Source organism: Suncus etruscus, chromosome 19 (genome assembly GCF_024139225.1).
Source record: "Suncus etruscus isolate mSunEtr1 chromosome 19, mSunEtr1.pri.cur, whole genome shotgun sequence".
NCBI classification, from domain to species: domain Eukaryota; kingdom Metazoa; phylum Chordata; class Mammalia; order Eulipotyphla; family Soricidae; genus Suncus; species Suncus etruscus.
In genome coordinates this window covers 43,833,364-43,848,786 of record NC_064866.1, presented here as the reverse complement: position 1 = coordinate 43,848,786, position 15,423 = coordinate 43,833,364, and positions in this window count along the sequence as shown.

Sequence of the window (15,423 nt, the reverse complement as noted above, 5' to 3'; positions counted from 1 at the left end):
TGGTGGTGGTGGAGTGGTGGTTGTATGGTGGTGGTGGTGCAAAATTAGTCTTAATTAAATTTCTCTTTACCTGAAAAACTCAGCACCAAGAGATACATAACAACTTAGAAATCATCACAGAGTTTTTAAAAAAGCCCTGTAGCTTTAAGCAGACTGCTCTCTCAGATGAAAGGAATGTTTGTTTTGGGACATATCTAAGGGACTCTGAGTGACTTGCTAATTTTTCACCCTCCTATGACCTGTAAGGTTTGGCCTGGAAATAGCAATGGGTTGTTAAGAAAGCTTTCATCAGGTAAAGATTTACATTTCTTTCCAATAAGCATGTCACTTTTTTTCTTTTTCTTTTTTTGCCCTTTTTACTAAAAATTATTTGTTAGTTATCTGAGAAAGCCCTAAAAGCAAAAATCCTGTTCCATCAGGTGAAAAGGAACCTTGATAGGAAAACCTGGCATCTTGCTAATCCTTTAATCTACATCAGAATGAAAACCTAGGGCCTGGATAAAGAGGAAAAACTTTGACGTGTTAAAATTTGCCCTCTTTTTATCCCAAGAAGCCTCTGGGCTCTTAATTGAAATGTATCTATTCATAAGGTGAATTGCTTTGAAGATCAAAGCATAACGATATATATAACAATATATATATAACGATAAAGCTTCTGTTAACAAGCTAGATGTTTTACTTCATAAAGAAACAAATGTGAACGCTTTTGTTACCTAACACGAAAAAAATTATGACTAGAAAAAATCTTGCATATTTTGTTTTGTATTTTGTTTTGTTTTGGGCCATGCCCTGTGATGCTCAGGGGTTACTCCTGGCATTACTCTCAGAAATCGCTCCTGGCTTGGGGGACCATATGGGACTCGGGGATTCAAACTACCCTCTGTCCGGGGATTCAAACCACCCTCTGTCCTGGATCGGCTGCATGCAAGGCAAATGCCCTACCTCTGTGCTATCGCTCCAGCCTCACCCCATGTCTTCTTAATAAAATCAGAACACTCATGCTCCTACACAACTCCGTAGGGCTCCTGTCATTTATCATCTGCCGACTCTGCTACCCACTTTCCTGAGGAAATTTTGAGAATTCCCTGACGCGTCCAGACCAACACAGCAGTGACAACTGGCATCCAACCTGACCAACACAGCCGTGGCAACAATGGCTGTTGTGATGCTTGTGTTTGTGTCTGGACTGTACCTACTGCCTCTGACATACAGTGACCATCACACCTGTTATATAGAACCGTCATACATGTAATCATCATACATGGGCCCATTACACTTGGACCCATCACACAGTCCCTTCACACATGAGCATGTCACAGAGACCCATCATATAGACCTGTCACACATGGGCCTATTATAAATGGCAAAATAAATCCTAAGAAAGACCCATCATATATGGATTCATCAGATCCATCACACATGGACCCTACACACAAGGATAATCACACATGAGCACTTCAAGGGCCCATCATACATGGACACACACCCCCCCCCCCACTTCTTTCTGCCATGCATTAGCCACACCTGATTCCAGGAATGGGGTTGGGTCCCAAGGTGGGGTTGGGAGATGGGGTGAGGATACCAGTGAGGTGAGAACCAGGCTTTAGGAGGCTTCCTGGCCTGGCCCAGACAGTCCCACTGTTTGTGGTGGGGGAAATCAGGAGGACATACAGACACCTACAGCCCAGTCAGCACTCAGGTACCCACAGTTGGCTGCCATGACCTATCCACAGGGATCTGTCCCTGAGGCCAGAGCAGAGCTGGGGATGCAGAGCTGGGAGCCCCCACAGTGGCCTCTGTAGTGTCATCAAACCCCAAATCTCCCTACATATAGAGTCCCAAACAGTGACCCTGAAATATAGAGTGAGAAGGTTATGGTTTTGTTTTGTTTTGCTTGTTTGTTTTTGAGCCACACCCGGCGGTGCTCAGGGGTTACTCCTGCCTATCTGCTCAGAAATAGCTCCTGGCAGGCACGGGGGACTATATGGGACGCATGGGGAACCATAAGGGACGCCGGGATTCGAACCTTAGGTCCTGCTTGCAAGGCAAACGCTGCTGTGCTATCTCTTGAGGGAGGTTATTTGAGCCCCAACACAGTTTGGCAGAAGCGTGGGCCGAAGGCTCAATGCATGCGGACGGACAGCTTCAGTGGCCCTGGCTGGGCTCCCAGAGAAACATGAAAGCTGATGCTGCCTGAAACTAGATCTGGGCCATCATCCTCGGGAAGCAAAACCTGAAATGGAGAGTGTAGGAGTGGACAGTCGGGAATCTCACCAGGTGATTCTGGCCCTGGAGCCACCACAGACAGCCCTGCCCATGTGTCCTGTCTCCACAGGGCACTCCTGTCCTCACTCACCTGCTGACAGGGGCCTTGGGTGGACATGCCCAGGGCAGGAAGTGGGTGGCTCAAGGGGGGAACAGCTCCTCACATACAGAGAGTGGCCTCATTCTCATGCCTCTGCCCTGCATCCCAGGGCTGGCTGAGCTGGAGTGCTGCTGGTTGGGCTGGGGTCTGCAGCAGCAGCATCTCAACCTCCTTCAGTATGGCCATCACAGCCTGGCTGCTGCCAAGTCCTCCTGGTCAGATCTGTTGCCAGAGGGGCGGGGTGACAGGGTGGGACTGCCACAGCCAACTGAAGATGACCCCAGCCCCTGACACTCTTCCTGCCTGCCAGTCCCTGGCACCATAGCCAGGCCACACCTTGGTCCTTGTCATCACCCAGCCTCTCCCCTGTCTGCACACGTGTGTGCCTTCTACAGGACACCTTGGCCCAGGGCCACTGGTGACCTCATCTGGCCACATCCCTACAGACCTGCAGATCTCCAAATAAGGATGAATGGATCTCAGGTTGCTACCCCCTGCACCCCCGCCTAGCTGCCTTACCTGCCCATGATGACTCTAGAAATTCAGGAGAGTCAGGAGGGCCCCTTCCTGCTGAGCATGACCCTCTAAGGCCCGTGGGCAGCCCTTCTTGCAGCCCACATGCTCACACCTGGCATCCTCACTCTCCACTCCAGACATTAGCTCCCTTTCTGCTCTCCTCCGTCTGTGAACCTTCTGTTATGAGCCCCGCAGAGCCTCTGTCCCAGTAAAACACGTGGGGTATATGTCGTGATGGTGGCCTGAGACCATGTGGTTAGGAGCAATTCCTGTACCGCCCCTGAATTCTTGCATATTAGCTGCAGTGCCAGGTGGGCAGCCAGGTGCTGGGAGGGTGGTCAGTGGGGGGCCTGGGTGGGTGGGCAGCAGGGGTGCCATTAGATCAACAGTGGGGTGGGTGAGTGGGTGGGCATCGGAGTGCTGGGTGGGGTCCTAGGAGGTCATTGAGGGGTTGAAGCCCTCACTCTAGAAGATAGGCCCCCACCAAGTCTCCAGGGCTCAGGGCTATGCTGGTTACCGGGTCCAGGCATGTCCCATGACAGTAGGTCCTGGGGGTTGCAGGAAAATAGGGTGGATGAGGTTTCCCTTTCTCAGACAGTTGCACAGTCTGTCCCTCCCTGTTTGGGCTGATGTCTGGTGACAAAAGTCTATGGTCACCCACCCTTTCCTGCGGCGCAGGGGCGTGGGCCTCGACTGCTCATTCCCAGCTGCAGAGACTCCTGGAGTAGGGATCCCTGAACTCAGGGTTCCTCTGCCCCAAGCTGCAGCAGGCCAGGGCTCCCAAGAAAATCCCAGCAGACACGCTGGATGCCCCACATTGGGCAGTGGGCAGAAGCATGGTGGTGCCCACCAGCCTGGCCCTAGCCTTCAGTCCAGATCTGCTGTGAGCCACCTTACCATGACCCCCACCCCGACTTGGCACCTCCAGCCATTCCAGCCCCACTGAGTCATGCCTCTGTGTGACCACTGTATGGCCCTGGTAGAGTCCCTACGACCAGGAGAGGCCATGTAAGCGAGCACATGTGACTCTGAACTACGAGGAAGTCAGTGTGGGCATGGGGGAGCATGGGCGGCTGTTGTGTGCGGACATACTTGAGCATGGGCAGGGGTGAGTGAGGGCAGGAATGGGCACGAGCAGAGGTAAGTGTGGGCAGGGGTAAGCATAGGTAGGGCGAGCAGGGATGGTGCAAATGTGGGCATGGGTGGGGGGAGAGCAGGCAGGCAGGGGTGAGCATAGAAGGGGTGAGTTAGGGCAGAAGAGAATGTGGGCAGGGTGCATATGGCCAGGGGCAAGTGTGCGCAGGGGTGAGTGTTGGCAAGGTAAGTGCTGGCAGAGGTGAGTGTTGCGAGTGCAAGTAGAGGGTAGAGGTGAGAGTGGGTAGGGGAGACTGTGGGCAGGAGTGAGAGCGGGCATGCATAGGTGTGCCTTGGTGAGTCCTGTGTGAATGTGCAAGTGCCCATGCGTGTGAATTCAGGGTATATGTGTGGGCACAGCCCCCACCCTTGCCCAGTCCTATCCACCGTACCCCTACTTACCAAGTGGGAGACTGGAGCGTCAGGACTAGCCTGACTATAACAGGAGAGGCAGGGGTGATACCATGTGGGGGCTGGAGCCAAAGAGGTGGCAACACAGGGTATCACAAAAACCTGAGGAGAGGCCTGGGGGGGGGGGACCTGGGTTTGTGCCCAAGAACAGTTTGGCAGTGGTGGTAGTCGTATCTCCAACAGAGGATGATCCCCCCACCCTCAAGGCAGGGGACAGATGCCATCTGACAAGGGGGGTATACCAGGTCACCTCCCTCTCCATGGTGGAGAGCCTGAGGACAAGGGGGATGACTGAGCTCCGGTTGAATGCACAGAGGTGGACAGAGTGGCCACACCCAGTCCACTGCCCTCGCCCCATCTCTGCAAGGATGAGACGCCCTGATTCTGGGTTGACACAGGGGTGTTGGGTGTGGAGTGTCTTGGCCCTGCAGCCCCCACTGAGCCCCACCAGAGCACTGCCCAGCCAGGGTGGGGACTGAGAAGGGAACGGGAAGGACAGGGTGGACCATGTGGTGTGTGGGGCAGGTGAGTCCCTCCCAGCACCGGCGCCCGCCACCCCTCCACCTACAGCGCGTCTGTGGCCTGCCCTTGCCTGTCTGCCCACCCCACCCAATATTTTCCATGGAATGTTCCCAGGGCAACAGCAGCACAAACTCTGTGGAAGAGGCAAGTCCAGGCAGGGTGTGAAACCTGGGCAGGTGGGCCTGGGTGGTCACAGGGTAGGAGGGAGGAAGGAAGGATGGAGTGGGCTCTGGGCCCCAGGGCTCATGGTCAGGCAGTCAGGAGGGCCAGTCCACACCCCGAGTCCCCCTTACTCACTCCCTTGCAGGCCAGGCCTCTGGGTATCCCCTTTTCAAGAAGCACTAGCTCCTGCTGAGCATGGAAAATCCCTTATTTGTCTGCTGGATGAAGTATCCACTGCCTGATAGAAGGAGCTTGTAGAAAGTACCAGCAGTGGCTGGGTAATAGGTAGATGATAATAGTTGACTGGGAGGTTAAGAAGATAATTGTAGGGGCTGGAGTGATAGCACATCAGTAGGGAGCTTGCCTTGCACGTGGCAGACCCAGGAAGGACCTGGGTTCAATCCCTGGCTTCCCATATGGTCCCCTGAGCCTGCCAGGAGCAATTTCTGAGCACAGAGCCAGGAGGAACCCCTGAGCGCCACTGGGTGTGATTGCATAGGTGGTGATGTGTGAGTGGGGGATAAATGGATGGGTGGAAGGATGGATGAATGGGCAAGTGAGTGAATAGATTAATGGATGAGTAGATGGATGGATGGATAAAGGGCTTGAGGGAGGGTGAGTAGAAAGGTGGCTGGCTAGAGAAATGGATGGATAGATAAGTGGATAAATGAATGACGCATGGTTGGATGCATGGATTAATGAGTGAATGTGGTGGATGTATGTATAGGGATGGAGGGTGGATGGGTATAAAGATTGATATATGAATGGGTGGCGAGGTGAGTGGATAGATGGATGGTATGGGTAGATCAACGACTGGTGAATAGATGGGTGGATAAATGAATAATTGGATGAATGAGCAAATAGGTGGATGGTTGTATAGAAGGGTAAATGAACGGATAAATAAATGAGTGTGGGTGAATAAATGGACAGGCAGGTGGATGTACAAATGGTGGATGAATAGATATGGGTAGATGGATGAATTCATGGGTGGGTGGGTAAACGGATGTATGGATGGATGGATGGGCAGAAGGGTGGACAGTTGGATGGTCCCATTCGCATGTCCTCTTGACCACCCAACTCTAAGGCACATAACCTCTTCAGGTGTTTTCCTCCACTCCCTTCCTGGGCAGGACCCAAAAAGGGGCTTCCAATTGGGAGGAGGGGCTGGTTCATTCTAGGACACGGGGAAGGTGTGGCCACATGAGAGGTCCTTAGAAGCACAGGATATCAGGAAGCCTGGGGTGGGTACTGAGGTTTGAGGGTGGGGTGGCTAGAGGAGGAGGAAGAGAGGCCAGTGCCAGTCCCTCGGAGGCAGGTAGGGAGCACAGCCCAGGGGTCCTGGTGCAGGGCTGGGTCTTCCTGACTGCAGAGAAGGTGGTTCTGTAGCCCCTGTTCCATTGACCCAGCCAGGGTGTCCCAGAGGTGAATATTTCTTCCACCCCAGGTTACCCCAGGCAGACCTACCATGGTCAGTGTAGGTGGGAGGAGAGGAAGGCTCTCCAACCTCTTCTCTCTTTGAGATCCCTGAGTCCCTGCTGCCAGACAGCCCTGCCCACCCACTGCGCCCTGACTGGCTGTGTTATGTCTCTCAGGAGCCCAGGCTGAGATGCCTGTTGGCCACTGCCTCTGCTGCTGCACTGTGAGCAAAGCCCAGCTGTGCCCAGCCCAAAGGTCAGGCCAAACATGGCTTCCAAACAGGTGAACCCTGGGTTGGAATGTTCGGGTCTGACCTGCTGGAGGTGCTCCTCTACCCCATGCCTCGTGATCCTGGTCTCATGTCTCCTGGGACCCTGCAAGGTCCTGACTGCCTCCCGCCCCACCCAACCCCACACTCCCTCTTCACAGGGCAAGGACCCTGGCAGGTGATATTGTGGTGGGTCTGGGGGGCAAGGCATGGTGTCCCCAAGCCTGCCTAGGAAGCCTCGGGCTGGGCAGGGAGCCCCAAGGCCACTCCTAGTAAGCACAGTGGCCTCCAACAGCCAAGGTAGCATCAGGTCTGTGTCCCATGGTCACAGGGCTGAGTGGAGGGGACCCCTGGTTCCAGAGCAGGGGTCCAGGCAGCCCCTCAACTGCCTGTCTCCATGTGATCCTGAAAGGGAACTGGCAGGTGCTCAGGGGCAGGACAAGGGCCACTTGAGCAGGTCTAAGGTGACCACGAAGGGGAGGAGGGCAGCTGGACTCCCCCTGGCAGTGGGCAGAAGAGGGCTGAGGTGGTGCTGGACCCTGGGGGAGGGCAGGCTGGGTTCTGAGACTTGCCTTTCAACCACCTTCCTCCCTCCACCTCCCTTCCTGCCCTCCCCCTGCATCCTCCCTTCCCTTCCTCCCTGCTCCCTCTTCTCCACCCCTTGTCTCCTCCTCTCCCTTCCTCCCTGCTCTTTGCTCTTCCCAGCTACATCCTCTGCTGCACCCCTCCCCTGTTGGCCTAGTCCTTATCCTCTCACTCCCTAGTCCTTCCTGCTTCCCCTTCTCCCTGCTCCCCCTTTCTTCTTTCCCTCTCTCTTCCCTCCTTTTCCTTCACCCTCTCTTTCTCCTTCCTGTCCTCCCAGCAGGGGTGAATATGAAGCTTCCCCCCCCCTCTTAACCCCCACCACAGAGAGCTGGGCCCACTGATGGTGCCAAGGTCATGGTGAGGGGTGGGGCCACTCTGCTCACTCAGGTCATGAGTTCTCAGCTGACGCTGTACTAGCCCCCACTATGCCCTCATTTCCCAGCACAGTGGCACCCTGAGGGCCTTCAGGGCTGTGCCCAGAGGCAGAGGGATTTTGGGCAGCACAATCAATCACAGCAGGGCGCCTCTGTGTCCAGGCCCTAGGAAATCCAGATGTGGAAGGGCAGCAGGCCCCCTGAGACTGGTTTGAGGGGGTCTGAAGGGACACCCACTGTGAAACCAGGCCTCTACTCCAAGTGGTTCATTCTGGGCAGGGGACTGAGCAGGCTAAGAGTACTCCAGCCCCTGGGGTCCTGGGTACTGGTGGTGGTGGGGGGCTCTAGAGCTAGGCACATTCCTGAAGGGTTTGGAGGCAGAGCAGGAACAGGAGATTAAGGGGGTGCAGTCTAGTCTGCAGGCCTGGGGCAGGAAGATGCACCCCAGCACCAGGGGAGGGGTGATGAGGGTCCGCCACTGGGGATACACGAGTTCTGAGTCCCTCCAAGTTGTGCGGCTGCCATACAGCCCCTGCTGGGACATCCCCTGTGACTAGCATACTCACAGAGTGCCTGGGCAGAACAGAGACTGGCCCTCAAGGGTGGCCCTGCTGAAGACTTGCTGGAGGCCAGCACCCCTGGGTGTGAACCTCAAAGAAGGAGCCAGGCAGAGGTGGGCACAGACCAAAGGCAAGCCTGGTGCCCCTGACCTTTCCATAGTGTCTGCACATAGAGTCCCAGAGGGGGGTGTGGTATGCCAGCCCCCCCACCCCCAAGTCTCACAGACAAGTACCCGCACATGGATTAGGATTAGGTAGGTGCCAGGAAGAGCAGGGCCCTCAGCAAGCCAGTCTCCTTAGGAAAAGACATCATTTCCCCTGTAAAGTCCATTCAAACCCTTGCTGCTCCACTCCCCAAGGGAGAATTGCCAGGCCCCTGCAATTCTAGCTCCGGAGCCCTGCCCATCTCAGGTGCCCCCACCTACCTGCCCTCCCTCCCTCTAGTTCCAGCCCAGCTGGGGAGGGGCTGAGCGTGTTTAAATCCAGCCCCGTGGGAGCCTGGGGAGCACAGCAGAGCCGAGTTTCTGAGCAGAGGGAGCGACCGAGAATCGGTGCAGGCAGGTCTGGCTGGGGGGTGGAAAGAAAACAGGAAGGAGGGAACAGGCTTGGGTCGTGAGGGCAGGGGGTGTCTGTAGATATCGAAACTCCCTAGCAGGCCTGGTGGTGCTCATGGTCTCCCTGTCCCAGCATCTAGCACAATGAGTATGGGTGAATAAATGGACAGGCAGGTAGATGTATAGATGTACAAATGGATGAATAGATATGGGTAGATGGATGAATTCATGGGCGGGCGGGTAAATGGATGTATGTGTGGATGAATGGGCAGAAGGGTGGGTGGTTGGGTGGCATTCGCGTGTCCTTTTGACCACCCAACTCTAAGGCACACTAGAAACTCAAGGGCCAGCTGAGACTTGGGAGCCCTACCTCTTCAGGGTGTTTTCCTCCACTCCCTTTCTGGGCACGACCCAAAAAAGGGGCTTCCAGTTTGGAGGAGGGGCTGGTTCATTCTAGGACATGGGGAGGGTGTGGCCACATGAGAGGTCCTTAGAAGCAGAGGATATCAGGAAGCCTGGGGCAGGTACTGGGGCTCGAGGGTAGCGTGGCTAGAGGAGGAGGAAGAGAGGCCAGTGCCAGTCCCTCGGAGGCAGGTAGGGAGCACAGCCCAGGGGTCCTGGTGCAGGGCTGGGTCTTCCTGACTGCAGAGAAGGTGGTTCTGTAGCCCCTGTTCCATTGACCCAGCCGGGGTGTCCCAGAGGTGAACATTTCTTCCACCCCAGGTTACCCCAGGCAGACCTACCATGGTCAGTGTAGGTGGGAGGAGAGGAAGGCTCTCCAACCTCTGCTCTCTTTGAGACCCCTGAGTCCCTGCTGCCAGACAGCCCTGCCCACCCACTGCGCCCTGACTGGCTGTGTTATGTCTCTCAGGAGCCCAGGCTGAGATGTGTGTTGGCTACTGCCTCTGCTGCTGTACTGTGAGCAAAGCCCAGCTGTGCCCAGCCCAAAGGTCAGGCCAAACGTGGCTTCCAAACAGGCGAACCCTGGGTTGGAATGTTCGGGTCTGACCTGCTGGAGGTGCTCCTCTACCCCATGCCTCGTGATCCTGCTCTCATGTCTCCTGAGACCCTGCAAGGTCCTGACTGCCTCCCGCCCCACCCAACCCCACACTCCCTGTTCACAGGGCAAGGACCCTGGCAGGTGATATTGTGGTGGGATTGGGGGCAAGGCATGGTATCCCCAAGCCTGCCTAGGAAGCCTCGGGCTGGGCAGGGAGCCCCAAGGCCACTCCTAGTAAGCACAGTGGCCTCCAACAGCCAAGGTAGCATCAGGTCTGTGTCCCATGGTCACAGGGCTGAGTGGAGGGGACCCCTGGTTCCAGAGCAGGGGTCCAGGCAGCCCCTCAACTGCCTGTCTCCGATGTGATCCTGAAAGGGGACTGGCAGGTGCTCAGGGGCAGGACAAGGGCCACTTGAGCAGGTCTAAGGTGGCCACGAAGGGGAAGAGGGCAGCTGGGCTCCCCCTGGCAGTGGGCAGAGGGGGCTGAGGTGGTGCTGGACCCTGGGAGAGGGCAGGCTGGGTTCTGAGACTTGCCTTTCAACCACCTTCCCCCCTCCACCTCCCTTCCTGCCCTCCCCCTGCATCCTCCCTTCCCTTCCTCCCTGCTCCCTTCTTTTCTCTTCTCCTCCCCTTCCCTTTGTCATCTCTCCCCAGTCCCCTTCCTCCCTGCCTCCTCCCCTCTCCCCTTTCCTGCTTCTTCTTCCTCCTCCCCTTGTTTCCTCCTCTCCCTTCCTCCCTGCTCTTTGCTCTTCCCAGCTACATCCTCTGCTGCACTCCTCCCCTGTTGGCCTATTCCTTATCCTCTCATTCCCTAGTTCTTTCTGCTTCCCCTTCTCCCTGCTCCCCCTTTCTTCTTCTTTCTTTTTGTTTGTTTTTTTTTGTTTTTGGTTTGGGGGCCACACCCGGCGATGCTCAGGGGTTACTCCTGGCTCTGCTCAGAAATAGCTCCTGGCAGGCACGGGGGACCATATGGGACACCGGGATTTGAACCAACCACCTTTGGTCCTGGATCGGCTGCTTGCAAGGCAAATGCTGCTGTGCTATCTCTCCGGGCCCTCCCCGTTTCTTCTTTCCCTCTCTCTTCCCTCCTTTTTCTTCACTCTCTCCTTCTCCTCCCTCTCCTCCCAGCAGGGGTGAATATGAAGCTTCCCCCCCTTCTTAATTCCCACCACAGAGAGCTGGGCCCACTGATGGTGCCAAGGTCATGGTGAGGGGTGGGGCCACTCTGCTCACTCAGGTCATGAGTTCTCAGCTGCTGCTGTACTAGCCCCCATTAATCCCTCATTTCCCAGCACAGTGGCACCCTGAGAGCCTTCAGGGCTGTGCCCAGGCAGAGGGATTTTGGGCAGCACAATCAATCACAGTAGGGCGCCTCTGTGTCCAGGCCCTAGGAAATCTGGATGTGGGAAGGGCAGCAGGCCTCCTGAGACTGGTTTGAGGGGGTCTGAAGGGACACCCACTGTGAAACCAGGCCTCTACTCCAAGTGGTTCATTCTGGGCAGGGGACTGAGCAGGCTAAGAGTACTCCAGCCCCTGGGGTCCTGGGTACTGGTGGTGGTGGGGGGCTCTAGAGCTAGGCACATTCCTGAAGGGTTTGGAGGCAGAGCAGGAACAGGAGATTAAGGGGGTGCAGTCTAGTCTGCAGGCCTGGGGCAGGAAGATGCACCCCAGCACCAGGGGAGGGGTGATGAGGGTCCGCCACTGGGGATACACGAGTTCTGAGTCCCTCCAAGTTGTGCGGCTGCCATACAGCCCCTGCTGGGACATCCCCTGTGACTAGCATACTCACAGAGTGCCTGGGCAGAACAGAGACTGGCCCTCAAGGGTGGCCCTGCTGAAGACTTGCTGGAGGCCAGCACCCCTGGGTGTGAACCCCAAAGAAGGAGCCAGGCAGAGGTGGGCACAGACCAAAGGCAAGCCTGGTGCCCCTGACCTTTCCATAGTGTCTGCACATAGAGTCCCAGAGGGGGTGTGGTATGCCAGCCATCCCCCCACAGGCCTTACAGACAAGTACCCCCACATGAATGAGGATTAGGTAGGTGCCAGGAAAAGCAGGGCCCTCAGCAAGCCAGTCTCCTTAGAAAAATACATCATTTCCCTTGCAAAGTCCATTCAAACCCTTACTACTTCACTCCCCAAGGGAGGAGCCCCTCTTCCCAGGAAGGGGCAGGCCAGGCCCCTGCAATTCTAGCTCGGGAGCCCTGCCCATCTCAGGTGCCCCCACCTACCTGCCCTCCCTCCCTTTAGTCCCAGCCCAGCTGGGGAGGGGCTGAGCGTGTTTAAATCCAGCCCCGTGGGAGCCTGGGGAGCACAGCAGAGCCCGAGTTTCTGAGCAGAGGGATCGACCCGGAATCGGTGCAGGCAGGTCCGGCTGGGGGGTGGAAAGGAAACAGGAGGGAGGGAGGGAGGGAGCAGGCTTGCGGCATGGGGGCAGGGGGTGTCGGTAGAAATCGAAACTCCCTTGCAGGCCTGGTGGTGTTCATGGTCTCCCTGTCCCAGCATCCAGCACATGCCATCTCTGTGCCAGGGGACGCGGGCGCTGTGCCTGGCAGACAGCCCACTCCCACAGCAGATCCAGAGCAGGAGATGTCGGGACTTGGGACAGGGATTCCTCACAGGTGGCGTGGCTCCCAGCAGGACCTTCCTTCCTGTCCCTTTGGCCCAGGAATGTGCCTGGCCATGTCCCTGGGCTGTGTGCCTGGTGCCCGGAGTGGGGAGAAGTAGGTAGGGGAGTGGGGGCCTGGAACTGGGCTCACCTGGGATTGTGGTGGCCCCTAGGGGGTGCCTCATGCCTCACACCCCTCATCCCAGCTCCCAGTCTGCTCTCTAGGGCAAAGGTCCTGCTGATAGCTGGTGACTGCACCCTTCTCAGGAATTGCCTGACCCTCACCCTCAGCTAGGGGAGTTGCCAAACCTTCAGCCACACCCCATGTCCCTCTGGCATTTGGGTTGCTCTGGCCTGGGGTCTTGGGGCTGGCCTGGCTCTCGCTCCTCCCACTTCCTCCCCCTGGGAGCCAGACAGACACCCTGTGTCCAGCGGCCACTCCTAGAGTCCTCCCACCTCCAGCACCACTCCGGGACCCCAATTTACACCTCGGTGCAGGCAGGGCTGGAGTCTCACTCCAAATCCCAGGTCAGCTGCAGGCAGGCCCACGGGTCCTGTCCCCACTGGCCCACATACCTGCCACACGTGGGTAGGAGCCAAGGGGTCTTTCTGCACCTCGGCTGTCCTTGAAGGATGCCAGGTACCTGCCTGACTCTTGCCGGTCCATCGCCTGTGCCCTCAGGGCTGAGCCGGCTTGGCTGCTCCTGGAAGGCCTCAGGATGGGACACGCAACATCTGCCAGAGCAGGAAATTCTTGTGGGCTCTGGTCCAGGCGTCCCCATGGCACCATCCACATGTTCCTGCTACATAGCACATGGAAGGCACTGAGTGCTGGTGGCTGAGGAATACAGGAGAGCACCCTACATCTCAGCACTCCTGTCTGTGAGTCTCCTGACTCCAATGTAGTCTAGTTCTGGTGACCACATTGCCTGCCCTCTCCCAGAGGGCAGCTCACTGGCCCTGCTGGGGATCAGCTACCGCTTGCCTCATATGCCACGAAGCCGCAGGATCTGGGGGAGGACTGTGGGTAGGACGCAGTCACCCCGGTTGGAGAAGGTGGGGCTCCACCTGCTCTCAGGCTGTTTCCTGATCTAGGCATTCAGCATTCCTGTGGGGAGCAGCCAGACAGCCTGGGGCAGACTCTGGGGGATCAGGGGTCCTCTCCCAGCCCTGAGGCACCTCTGCACTGAGGTACTCAGCTGGCCTCTCAGCCCAGACACTTGGGGTCCCCACCCCATGTGCTATCCTGCAGCACACCTGGGTATCAGCGGGGTTCTGAGCAGTCACTTGCACCGTGACATCCGGGGAGCCCCCACATCCATCCCAAGGTGCTTCATGGATGTCTTCAGGCACTGGTGGGTGGTGAGAGCTTCACACTGGCTTCTGGTAGAGCCAAGACTTGAGCCCTGTTTCCCCAAGGAGGGGTTAGTGATTCTCGAGGGGCTGTGCTGTTGTCACTGTAGGGTGTGAGCCTGTGCCCACACTTCTGGGTAGGTTGTGGGACATGAGAAGAGACTGTGGGAGTCAGGGTGCGTTTGGCGTACAGACAATAGTGCTGGCCAGGAGAAGGGTGCAGAGGGGCAGATTAGGGTACAGGAGGAAACACAGATTCCTGCACAGAGGGCCAGATGCCCCAGCCCTGGGCCCCACTGGGCCACTCACTTGCTCTTGCAGCCCCACTACTATTTTCTCAACACATTGCTCATACCTTCAGGACTCCACTGCTCAGTGTATCCCTGCCTATGGGTGCTGGGACTGGGACCTAATGTTTTGGGACACTTAGGAACCAGCAAGGCAGGACATGGGCTGGGAAGTAGCAGGTGTGAGCAGGTGAGCAAGAGACAGCGGATGTAGACAGCTGTGAACTGGTGAACAAGAGAAAGTAGATATGCACAGGTGTGGGAGGTGAGTGGAGGCAGCTGGCATGAGCAGGTGTGGGCAGGAATGAACAGGTGAGGGCAGGTGAAGGGGGAGGTAGCTGGTGTGAGCAGGTGTGAGTAGGAGACAGTTGGTGTGAGCAGGTCTGAGTGGGAGTCAGTTGGTGCGAGCAGAAGTGGGCAGGTATGAGCAGGTTTGAGTGGGAGGCACCTGGTATGAGTAGATATGGACAGGTGTGGGTAGATGTGGGCAGGTGTGAGAAAGTGTGAGTGAAAGGCAGCTGGTGTGGGCAGGTGTAAACAGGAGGCAACTGAAACAAAGGGATAGTGTGGGGCTTTGAGACAGTTGAACAAAGGCTGGAGCTGGGAGACCCAAACTTGCCCTCTCCAGGACTCCATAAGCACCAGCCTCTGGTTTCTGGGCCCCTGAAGGCAGCACCTGACCCAGAGGAGCTGTAGAGGCCCTTGGGCTGTAGGGTGCAGTGGAGAGGCAGTAGAAAGAACAAAGGGTGCTCATGTCTTGGGATGTACAGCAGCTCTGAAAGGAAGGGGAGCAGTGTATTCTGAGGAGCAGCGGAGAGTCAAGGCTGGGCTGGGGCCTGGTTCAAGGATTCTAGACTGGGGTGGGCCCAGAGATGGGATGTGAAGTAACAATTAAATAATGGGTCCTTGATGGGGCTGGATGATGGTGGATGGAGGGTGAGGCCTTTTTTGGCCAGGCCAGGCGCCTGCATCCCCTTCCAGCCAAAGGGTCTGCGGGATCTGGGTAGCAGCGAGGAAATGACCCACAACAGTCAGATTTCAGGAGACATGAAACTTTATTAAAGGCCCTAGCCACCGTGTGTGGCTTCCAAGCTAAGCAGCCTCTCTGCACTCTACCTGCCGCTCATTTCCTCATCCTGCCTCTTCCTGCTGAGGCTTCTTCCGCTGAATCTCTTCCTGAATTCCCTTTACAACCCCTTTGTTACCTTCCATAGACCCTCCCAGATTTGGGAGGGTCTCCCGCTCCTGGAAAGATAGAAGGAAGTTGGGGGAAGGGTTACAGGGTGCTGGAGAAATGAGCCTCCCCACCTC